This window comes from Brachyhypopomus gauderio, chromosome 13 (assembly GCF_052324685.1).
Source record: "Brachyhypopomus gauderio isolate BG-103 chromosome 13, BGAUD_0.2, whole genome shotgun sequence".
In the NCBI taxonomy this organism is placed as follows: domain Eukaryota; kingdom Metazoa; phylum Chordata; class Actinopteri; order Gymnotiformes; family Hypopomidae; genus Brachyhypopomus; species Brachyhypopomus gauderio.
The window spans coordinates 14,491,639-14,501,153 of NC_135223.1; the positions used below are offsets into that span (position 1 = coordinate 14,491,639).

The window sequence follows — 9,515 nt, forward strand, 5'->3', positions numbered from 1 at the left end:
AGTTTCTGCAACAAAAAACCTCAACTGGTTTCACCTGTAACTACTTTAAACTTTACCCATGTAATCAAGTTTAATCATCTTCTGTACACCACACCACGTGTAATCTATCCAATTTCTTAGGTATTCTAAATGTGTACTGTAGGTAGCGAACTAAAAACAGGGATCTTGGCATCCACACGTTGAGGTATGTCTGTGTGTCACATGCTCTAGCACCTGTTGAGGGGGTTGGGGTATCTGTGATGTCACATGTTCATTGAGCTCCTTTAAAATGTCGTTCTTTCTCAGTTCACTTTCTTTCCATGTGCAAGAAGGTTGTCAGAATTGCAGGTCATCAATAAACATATCCCCCCCCTCTCCTTCACTTTCCTTTCTTTTCCCAGTAGATCTGTCCTTTCATCCCTACTCAACTCTACTCAACCCTTTGACTCATAAGCTGTGTTCTCATTTGTGTCTCACCATTTCTCAAGTATGGTAGTGGGACGATATGTCACTTTAGCTCACGTATGAAGCAGTCATCTTTCCGGTGTCCTTCCGAGAGCCTTCCACGTCTGTCCACGTCCACCTGCTCTGTTGATGTAGAGCTACTGGAGGAGATGTTTCTGGTCTGAGGGAGTTGACGAGTGCCTCCGCCATAGCGGGCGGCTTTTCTGAGGGTCTGCAAGCTCAGTGCTCACAGCAGTCACGTTCCTGAAGGAAGGAGGATGGGTGGGGAGGAAGACAACTGAGAACCATGGGAAGTGAACAGGCTGTTATCTGTGCTGCTTATTTTTGGCATCTCTCTCTCTCTTTCTCTCTCTCCCTCTATCCCCCTTTCTCTCATTCTCACACTCTCTCAGTGAGCTCTACATACACTCAGCTGTGCACCTCTGGCTCCAATTAAAGGGTGAATGTGATGAGCTGTGAGAATCTTCCTCTCTCTTTTCCTCCCTCTCTTTCTTTTCTCTGCCTGTCTCTCGCTCTCCCCCTCCATCTTCCTTTCTGTTTGTGCTGTGGAAGGGCCCTTCATTAGCCCCGTAGCCTCTGAGTGTCTGCACGATGCTTTTTGCCTTCCTCCTTATGACTCATAAGCTGTGAATACATGTCAGATCGTCTGTGTGTTCAACCTCTCCACAGTTTGTGATCCCCGAGTACTGCATCCTCAGAGATTTGTTGTACCGCTGTTGTACTGCTGCGCCTCCCCCCAGTGCGCCTCCCCCCAGTGCGCCTCCCCCCCAGTGCGCCTCCCCCCCAGTGCGCCTCCCCCCAGTGCAAGCCTTTTGTGGCCAGCACACTTCTCGGAATGGTTTGTGTTGAATATCATTTGGATAATCACCCAGACATTTTCCCTGCAGACACTGGACTTTGCATTGGTTTGGCTCAGTAATAGTCTCACCAGCCAAAACAAGGTGGAAATTGTTTGGAATCATGTTTATTATTATAGTTTTTTTAAAATTCAGAATTTTTGAATGCACTATGTATTATAGTGTGCTGCGGTGTGTCAGAGCAAGCAGTCTGAATTCTTACGTTAGTTCTAATGTTGTCCAATGATGAGAGCCACAGGGGAAATTAATATATTGTAATATGTATAATGAATAAAACCACCATGAAACCACAAAGCTAAATTCCCTATAACAAAGTGAATGAAACGCATAAGTGAGAGTGTGCCTAGGAGCACATGTCCCATCCCAGAACCAGCCCACCAGACACCCGCACGCATGTGTGTGCTGCTCTCGGCTTATAGGCTAATGCACTTTATTCTGTCCTAGAGAACAGATGGGAAATGAGTCTAAAATCCTCCTAACTTTTGTCTGTGCAGTCAGCATTTCTTTGATCTGTTACTACTAGACACCACAAAGTGATTTATCATCAGCTGTTGGATCTGCAGTAGGTATTAATACTATGTGTTACTAATGTAATATTAAAGGGTGTGTTTGGATGTAAGTGGAAGAAAGCCTTTCATTATATGTGAGTTTAGACAAATGATCAGGAAGAAAACGTGTATGCTTGTGATTCGTACATGTGCTGCACGTAACAAAATGTGTTTGATCACAGCTGCTGCGTCAGATATGTTGTAAAGTGGTTTTACATTGCCTGGAGGCTTTTATGTCAGGTGAGCTTTACACCTCCACCATAAGAGGGAGCTCTTTTTATGGTTCAACAGATGTTTCATTTCTATAGGAATGTTCCAGAAGCCAACAGTGGTGGACTCGTATGGCTGCTCTGAAACTGCATGCCTTGTTTTCCCCTTTATGCACAAGTCATTGTTCAGCAGAGCAGACGTGGGGGCGGCGTTGCAGGCTGTGCTGAGGTGGCTGATACACACACACACACACACACACACACACACCCTCTACCATACCTCCTGTCTGGATCCAGAGATGCAACGGCGCAGGAGTTCGGGCCTTAACGAGGGCCGGTCTCCTTAACTACTTTCACCACCGCCACGTCTGTGCAGTCTTAAATTGAACCTAAATCACTTTTATCATGTGTGATGTGAAGACCTTTATTTAATATAGTCCCACATGCTGAGCAAGCAATTCAGCAGCCAGTCAGCCTCACGCAGCCTCTTCAGCTCTGCTGCCTTTAAAGTGTCACGCAGCTTTCTGGAGGGATCGCTCGGCCCGCTAGCTTATTATTCCCCATCACGCCGCTGGTGCCGCTGTCTGGGCCATGGAGTGCTTTGCTGTTTGCTCCCTTTTGAGCTTAGTTTCCTCTGACTGTGCGTTGAGGCACGGTGCCTGCCGTCCCCCGCCCGGCCCGGAGCGCTGAGCGCCGAGTGGGCTGGACCGGGGGAACGGCCGTGCGGGTGGAGGTGGAGGTCTGAAACTGGCCTGTCTCTGAGACTGCTCTACCTGGATGACACCCCCCCCCCCCCCCCCCCCCCCCCCCCGTGTTTGAGCGTGCGTGTGCGCAGTCTGCATGTATCAGCTGCCTGTTACACAGACAAGTGCTCATCCCCTTGTCTGGTATGCACAAACTGTCTCTGTCTCCCTCTTCCTGTCCGGTTCAAGTCCCAGTGTCCGTATTCTGCTCTCCTAGTAATGCTCTGAAGGCAAGGTGTCCTCCGAGTCCAGTATCACCCTGCTCTGATAACTACAAATACAGAGGAAAGATCCAAACCGCATACACCCACTGGGCATTCACCCACTGACTTTATTTAACCGTGCGCGTGTGTGTTTAGTTATTTTTATTAACTGGTTTTAAGACATATTTTTGGCTTGCCTATATGAGAAGTAGCAGAGGCTAATATTTGCTTTCTGCTGTCACACCAACCTGGAGGCAGAACGCTACACGCCACCTCTGTTGCACGCTGAGTCTGTCACCAGTAAGTCAGCAGACAGCAGCCGGAGGACTCCAGGGGTCTGCTTCTTCATCCCCATCCCCCCGCCTGCCTGCCTTCCTGGGGTACCTGTACCGCTTTGGCAATCTCCACCCCAAGGAGACCATTGTTCCATCGTGTTGGATTGTTATATTACTTTGTTTCCGCCTGAAAGTCTATTAGGAAACAGACACGGAGTGGGAGGTCCGGGCTTAATGCTAACACTCCAGCACATTCTCACCTGAGCTCTGGGAGCACTTCAGCCCTAATGTACAGGCTCCAGGACAGGAGAGCTCTCCGCCAGCCCCTCACCTTTCCCTGACCCGTGTGTGTTTGTGTTTGTCGTCTTTTTGAAGTTTCTTTTGTGGTGTTGACCAACACGTCCAGCCGTATGTTGGTGGGAGAGAAAGCTGCGTGTGGATCAGCGCTGCCAGAGGCACACGTCTCTGAATGGGTACCTACTAGCACCTATTTCTACATTCTGAGCGTGTGAGTGTGTGCGCGCATGCATGCATTTGCACGTGTTTTGTGTGTGTGTGTGTGTGTGTGTGTGTGTGTGTGTACGCACGCGCGCGCATGTAGGTTGATTTCCTCCCACATACAGCTTTATAGCCTGTGGGCATTTTGCATGGTTTCCACTGAGTCCCATTTTCCTGTCTTTCCCACTGGAGATGGTGAGAGGTTCTGTTCGGGCAGGCTGCTGCTAACACATCATTAAACTGTAATGAATGCCACGGCTGACTGCTGGAAAGACCCGGGCTGCATAAAGAGCCTCGGGTCCTCAGAGTGGCTACTACTCTTAGCAAGGACCCAGAACAGCATGGAAAAGACACTGGCCAAATGAGGACCGTGTGCAAGGGAGACAGTGCCCTGCTAGTGGACAGGATGATTCACCATTTTGTCAGACCCTCTGTGCAAGCGTATTACTGATAGTGTTTTTTTTTATTTTTTTATTTAAATAACCTCTACACCATGTTCTTGTACACACTGGACTACATTGCATGGTAGGACATACAGATATAAATGCATGGAGCTGTGGCCTATCTCTGGACCGGGGTGTCGGGCAGTCTCTTCTTTTGTCTTATTAAATCGTTTGTCATTGAGTTCCCAATGTCTTCGTCTGTCCTCCAAGACAGCCGGCTACACTCTGTTTTCTACTAAATGATTAAAATTGCTGCTACATTCTAAGTGATTGAGATCTTTAGGGCTTAGTCTCAATACTAGGTGCTTTATGATCTACAGTGACATCTGGGTGTGATGCAGTTTGTGATTCTTTGAGAATTCAAGTGGATTTATCGTATAATTGTAAATTGTATAGTATACAGTCTAGTGGTGGACAGAGAGTCTTGTCTTGTTTTTGATCAAACTCCGTTCTTTCTCAATTCTAAAATGTTTCAGAAACAAAATAGCCAGAGAAAAAAGTTTCATCAGAGTGGTGATTTTGGCAACATCTGAGCAAACCAGGAGTCAAACAGTGCAGAGGTTCCTCTCCTCCTCTGCCTATCACTTTCAAGGGCACCGGCTCCTCTGGTACACCACTGTTGGAACAGAAGAGGCAAGTGGTAATGAGAGCAATCTGAGGATCCCCAGAGTGCCGATGGCCAGCCTGATAGGCCCGTTTCGAAGGCCACTGATTCAGGGTTCTCCCGTGTCCTCTCCACCTCTCCTTCTCCCTCCGTTACTCTCCGATACCCTCTGTGGCCCCCTCCAGGAGCTGTGGGAGGGTCCTGTTACTGCACCATTTACTGTAGAGACAGTTTGTGTTTCTCTGCGTGTGGTGGGGGGTGTGGGGGTGGCGGGGAGGAAGTGGTTCCTGGAAAGTGCCGGTGGCAGGAGGGTGTATTTAAGAACGAAGCAGGGAAGGATTTGACAGGGACACTCCCAGAGCTCCAGGCTCTATCCTGTTTATAAATAGACTAAATAACGTCTGACTGCAGCGTTGTGAAGTGGCCCGGTGTGCTTTATCTATATTCTAAAGGAGCGGAGGCTCCTGCCGAGCTGATTACAGCAGACAACACCACTCTTCCGTCTGTCTGCTCCGGCCTGGGAACACTTACAATGTTCCAGCCCAGGAATGTAAAGAGAGCATCAAAATAGGAGGAGTTTAAATATGTTTTGTTTTGTTTTGTTTTTTGTCCTCTTTAGGCCACACCTACCAGCTCCACCCACTCCAGTTTTTACAAATTCCAGCTTTTACAGTCTGTTTTAGGTCCTCACCCAGTTTCATTCGGGGGCAAGACGTTCATTTTAATTGCCACGAGCACCTCGATTTCCCCGACAATCCCTCCCTTCCACGTCTGCCGTGTGCCGGTTTCGTCTCCCTCATCATGTGCAAGGCGGCGCCTTCATTAATCGCTAGTGTTGCGTAAGGCTCCCGGCCGACGAGGAAAGCCCGCCAGCTCTGCCACGTCTGGGACGCACACATCAGCGGTCAGGAGACCCATGCTGCAGGAATCTACGCCTGCGACCGGTTAGCAAACCAGGAAACCGCTACTCTGGCCTGGTGGTACATGCTGTTATGCGATTCGAAATAGTCGCGCCTTGGAGATATGGAGAACGCAGGGTGTGGTGGAGTATGCATGCTAGACTCCCCCCGCCCCCCTCCCCCCACCCAAGGAACCCTGAGCTTCCCTTTCCCGGGAGCCCTGGCTGAGGGCTGAGCGCGGTAATTAGAAAAGCCCAATAGGCACGAGGCTCCCGGCCGCCCAGCTCCACATGGCAAAGTGCCTTTCAATCTGCCGTTATTACTTAGTGTCAGGATGCATACTCTTCCTCCTCCCTCTTCATCACAGCACGCTGACTGCAATGCATATAAAAAGCCTACTCTGCCTGCTGGGAGAGAGGACACAAACCAAGAAGGAGCATTTTGTGTGTGTGTGTGTGTGTGTGTGTGTGTGTGTGTGTGTGTGTGTGTGTGTTCAGAAATGAACCGCTTTTTCGGTTCCAGCCTGGCTCTCGGACCTTTGCCGCATGCGTTCCTCTCCTTGGTCCTCCACTGGGCCTCCACACCTGCTCTAAAGGGCTCACTGTTTCTAAAGCTTGCAGCAAAATGCTCAGGATCAGAAATCTTCTCTCTTTTTTTTCTTCCTTCCAGAGGTGGAAGGCATGAGGTGCACACCGGGCATGGTTCCGTCTCCAGTGCTGTCTGGAGCCTATTTTAGCCCAGTGAGACTTCTTCTTTCCCCTCATGTCTGTGCTCTCCTACCTTAGGTGTAAACATGGTATTCTAGTCACAGTCACCCACAGCAGTCACCCACATGCCTGTGTCTTCTCTTCACTGAGAAATGTGTGTATGTGTGGTTTGTATGTGTCATAACCAGCATAGAGAGACATGTTTTTATGCAGTGTGCAGATGTCTATGTGAAAAAGAGCTGTAACACTTTTGTGATCTTGATCTCTCTGAGCGCAACCGTGTGTGTGTGTGTGTGTGTGTGTGTGTGTGTGTGTCACTCTCTCTGGGTGTGAGTGGGTGTGTGAGTGGGTGTGTATATACACGTGTCTGTGGGTGTGGGTGTGTGTGTGTGTGTGTCAGGGGGATCTGCAGTATGAGTCGGGGTGCCTGCTGCAGCCGCAACAATTAACATGAGAGTGTGCCTCCTGCATACCGATTGGTTGAGAAAGGTGCCACCTCCTGTTTCTGCCCGCCTGCTCAGCCCCACCCCCTATACTAGTTGAGCATGCTCACAGACAAGCCCTCAAAAGAGGCCAGCTTGCCAAGTTTGTGTGTGTGTGCGTGTGTGTTTGGAGGGGGGGGGGGGGGGGGGGGGGGGGGGGGGGGGCTCAGAATGAGAGACTACTGCCCTCTAGTGAAATCATAAGAAAATCCAAGCCACACACACAAACCCTTCCCTTCATTCATTCACACACAAACCTTCATTCATCTCACACACATTCACCTGTGTCTTTCTGCAGTCTTATCATAATCTCTTAGGCCTTTTTCAACATAGTTGCATACATATTTCAAAATCAGCTGAAGTCCTTCTGAAGAAAGCGGGTCGTGTGCCTGGTGGCGTGGTGGTACAGAGAATCCGCAGCTTCACAGCAAAAACTAGAGACAGATGGAGAGAGGGAGACGAGAGAGGGAGACGAGAGAGGAGGGGACGACTGCAGGTGAGAACGGAGGAGGCGGACTGGGAGTGTGAGGGAGCGTGAGTCACATCCACGCCTTTCGTGTCGTGCCTCTTTTCCTTTGGAAATTTCCGGTTCTGACTGGTGACACCGTGGTTATGCAGGCTGCCTCCAAGCCCGCGGCAGAGCCTCGGGGTCAGACACGGGACTGGCTGCTGTGCTACAGCAGACCGGCGTCTGTCCCCCGTGCCGTGTCCTCACGTCTGTCCCCCCCCACCGCGTCCTCGCTCCGGAGAGGTCACTGCCGTTCCTTGTAATGTTATAGGACGATGTCCCAAAGATCCCTCTCGTGTTCTGCAGCCAAAGGAAAGGACGTGGGAACAGGCTGGTGTGCATGCGTGTAGGAGACGGCGACTGTTGCCTCTAGAAGCCATTACACTGTTAGGGGGGATTATCACACTTGCTTTAAGGTTGTTAGAGTATGTAGCGTTTGTTGGCAGGTGAACCACTCATTGCAGGTGGGATAATTAATTGTATTATCTGTCCTAGATATATCTTTGTTCAGGGTCACAAATTGAAAGCTCTCTATGGATTTTGATTAAACCACCTTTGCTTTGCTAATAACCCAAAGCCTGTGGGTGGAATTCATTAGTGAAACTGAGTAGGTGACACAGTAACAATAGATAAATAAATCATTCACTTTTTGAACCTGAGCTTTTACACTTCTGTTTAGTATTCTGCAATCTCATGAATTATCCTTGATGTAGCCTACCACGCTGGCATTTTTCACCCTCTCTAGCTGGCTCGTGGTCGCCCCCTGCAGGGAGCTTACAGCAGGTGCTGCTTTACCTGTTTCACAAGGCAGAGGTGATCTGTAGGACTTAGAGTGTATTGTTACCTGATCGTTCTGCTTTTCTAGAAGTGGGCATAGGTGACCTCCCCAGGGTGTCATGTGACTGCTGATGGCAAGCAAAAACAAGGGCTTCTCTGGCATTGCCTGGGGTGGACACTGCCCCCGCTGGCTGGCACGGAGCAAGACGGGAGGTCGACAGCAGTTTGGACACAGGCTGTCGACATGATGTACCGCCTTCTTCCTGTAGTGGCACTGGGAACACGCTGAGCAGCTGAAGCCCAGGTGAGCTCGTGGGCTGGGTGTGGAAATGCTCCCTGGGCAGCAGTGGAAGAGTTCGTGATGCTCTCTGGGTCCTTCACTGGCAGACGGTTGCATGGAGTGATTGCATAATTCTACCCTGTCCAAAAAGAAAAAAAACATAACACAATAAACAGATGCTTTTCTCCTTACTGCTCCAAATGTAGTTATCAAACCTCAGCCTTTGTTATTCTGCAGGTGTGTGTGTGTGTGTGTGTGTGTGTGTGTGTGTGTGTGTGTGTGTGTGTGTGTGTGTGTGTGTGTGTGTGTGTGTGTGTGTGTGTGTGTGTGTGTGTGTGTGTGTGTGTGTGTTTGCATAAGAGAGAAGGTCATGGCCATGAACAGGGCTAGAGGAGGGTAAGTCGAGGCCTGTTTTCCTGACTCTAAGCTAAGCTGGTTCTGTTTTTGGTACAGAATGGAGTGTGTGTGTGTGTGTGTGTGTGTGTGTGTGTGTGCTTCTACATTTAGCACTAGGTTTCTTATGCATTAATGTCAACATCTGAATACATCAGGCTTCATTTCATGACCATTAGATTCATGAGCATGACCTTTGCGACCTTTGCTCAGAAAGGTATTTCCTGAAATCATTCAGCTTGCGCCTCTCCTCACCTGGCCCACAGGGGTATGTCTCTCCTCACCTGGCCTACAGGGGTGTGTCTCTCCTACACCTGGCCCACAGGGGTGTGTCTCTCCTACACCTGGCCCACAGGGGCGTGCCTCTCCTACACCTGGCCTACAGGGGTATGTCTCTCCTCACCTGGCCTACAGGGGTGTGTCTCTCCTCACCTGGCCTACAGGGGCGTGTCTCTCCTCACCTGTCCTACAGGGGCGTGTCTCTCCTACACCTGGCCCACAGGGGCGTGCCTCTCCTACACCTGGCCCACAGGGGTATGTCTCTCCTCACCTGGCCCACAGGGGCGTGCCTCTCCTCACCTGGCCCACAGGGGCGTGTCTCTCCTCACCTGGCCTACAGGGGCGTGTCTCTCCTCACCTGGCCTA

The 9,515-nt window shown here is 50.0% G+C and overlaps 1 protein-coding gene across 2 annotated transcripts in view; it reads left to right on the plus strand.

The window, feature by feature from the left end:
- lyrm4b (LYR motif containing 4) overlaps positions 1-9,515 on the plus strand; it is a 32,762-nt gene that overhangs the window by 18,832 nt on the left and 4,415 nt on the right. The window contains exon 3 of one of the 2 annotated variants that reach the window (XR_013120650.1): positions 8,286-8,501. The exons of the other annotated variant lie outside the window; for it this stretch is intronic. The gene's annotated coding sequence lies outside the window, so the exon portion shown is untranslated. The remainder of the gene's footprint in view (positions 1-8,285; positions 8,502-9,515) is intronic. 2 annotated transcript variants of the gene reach the window in all.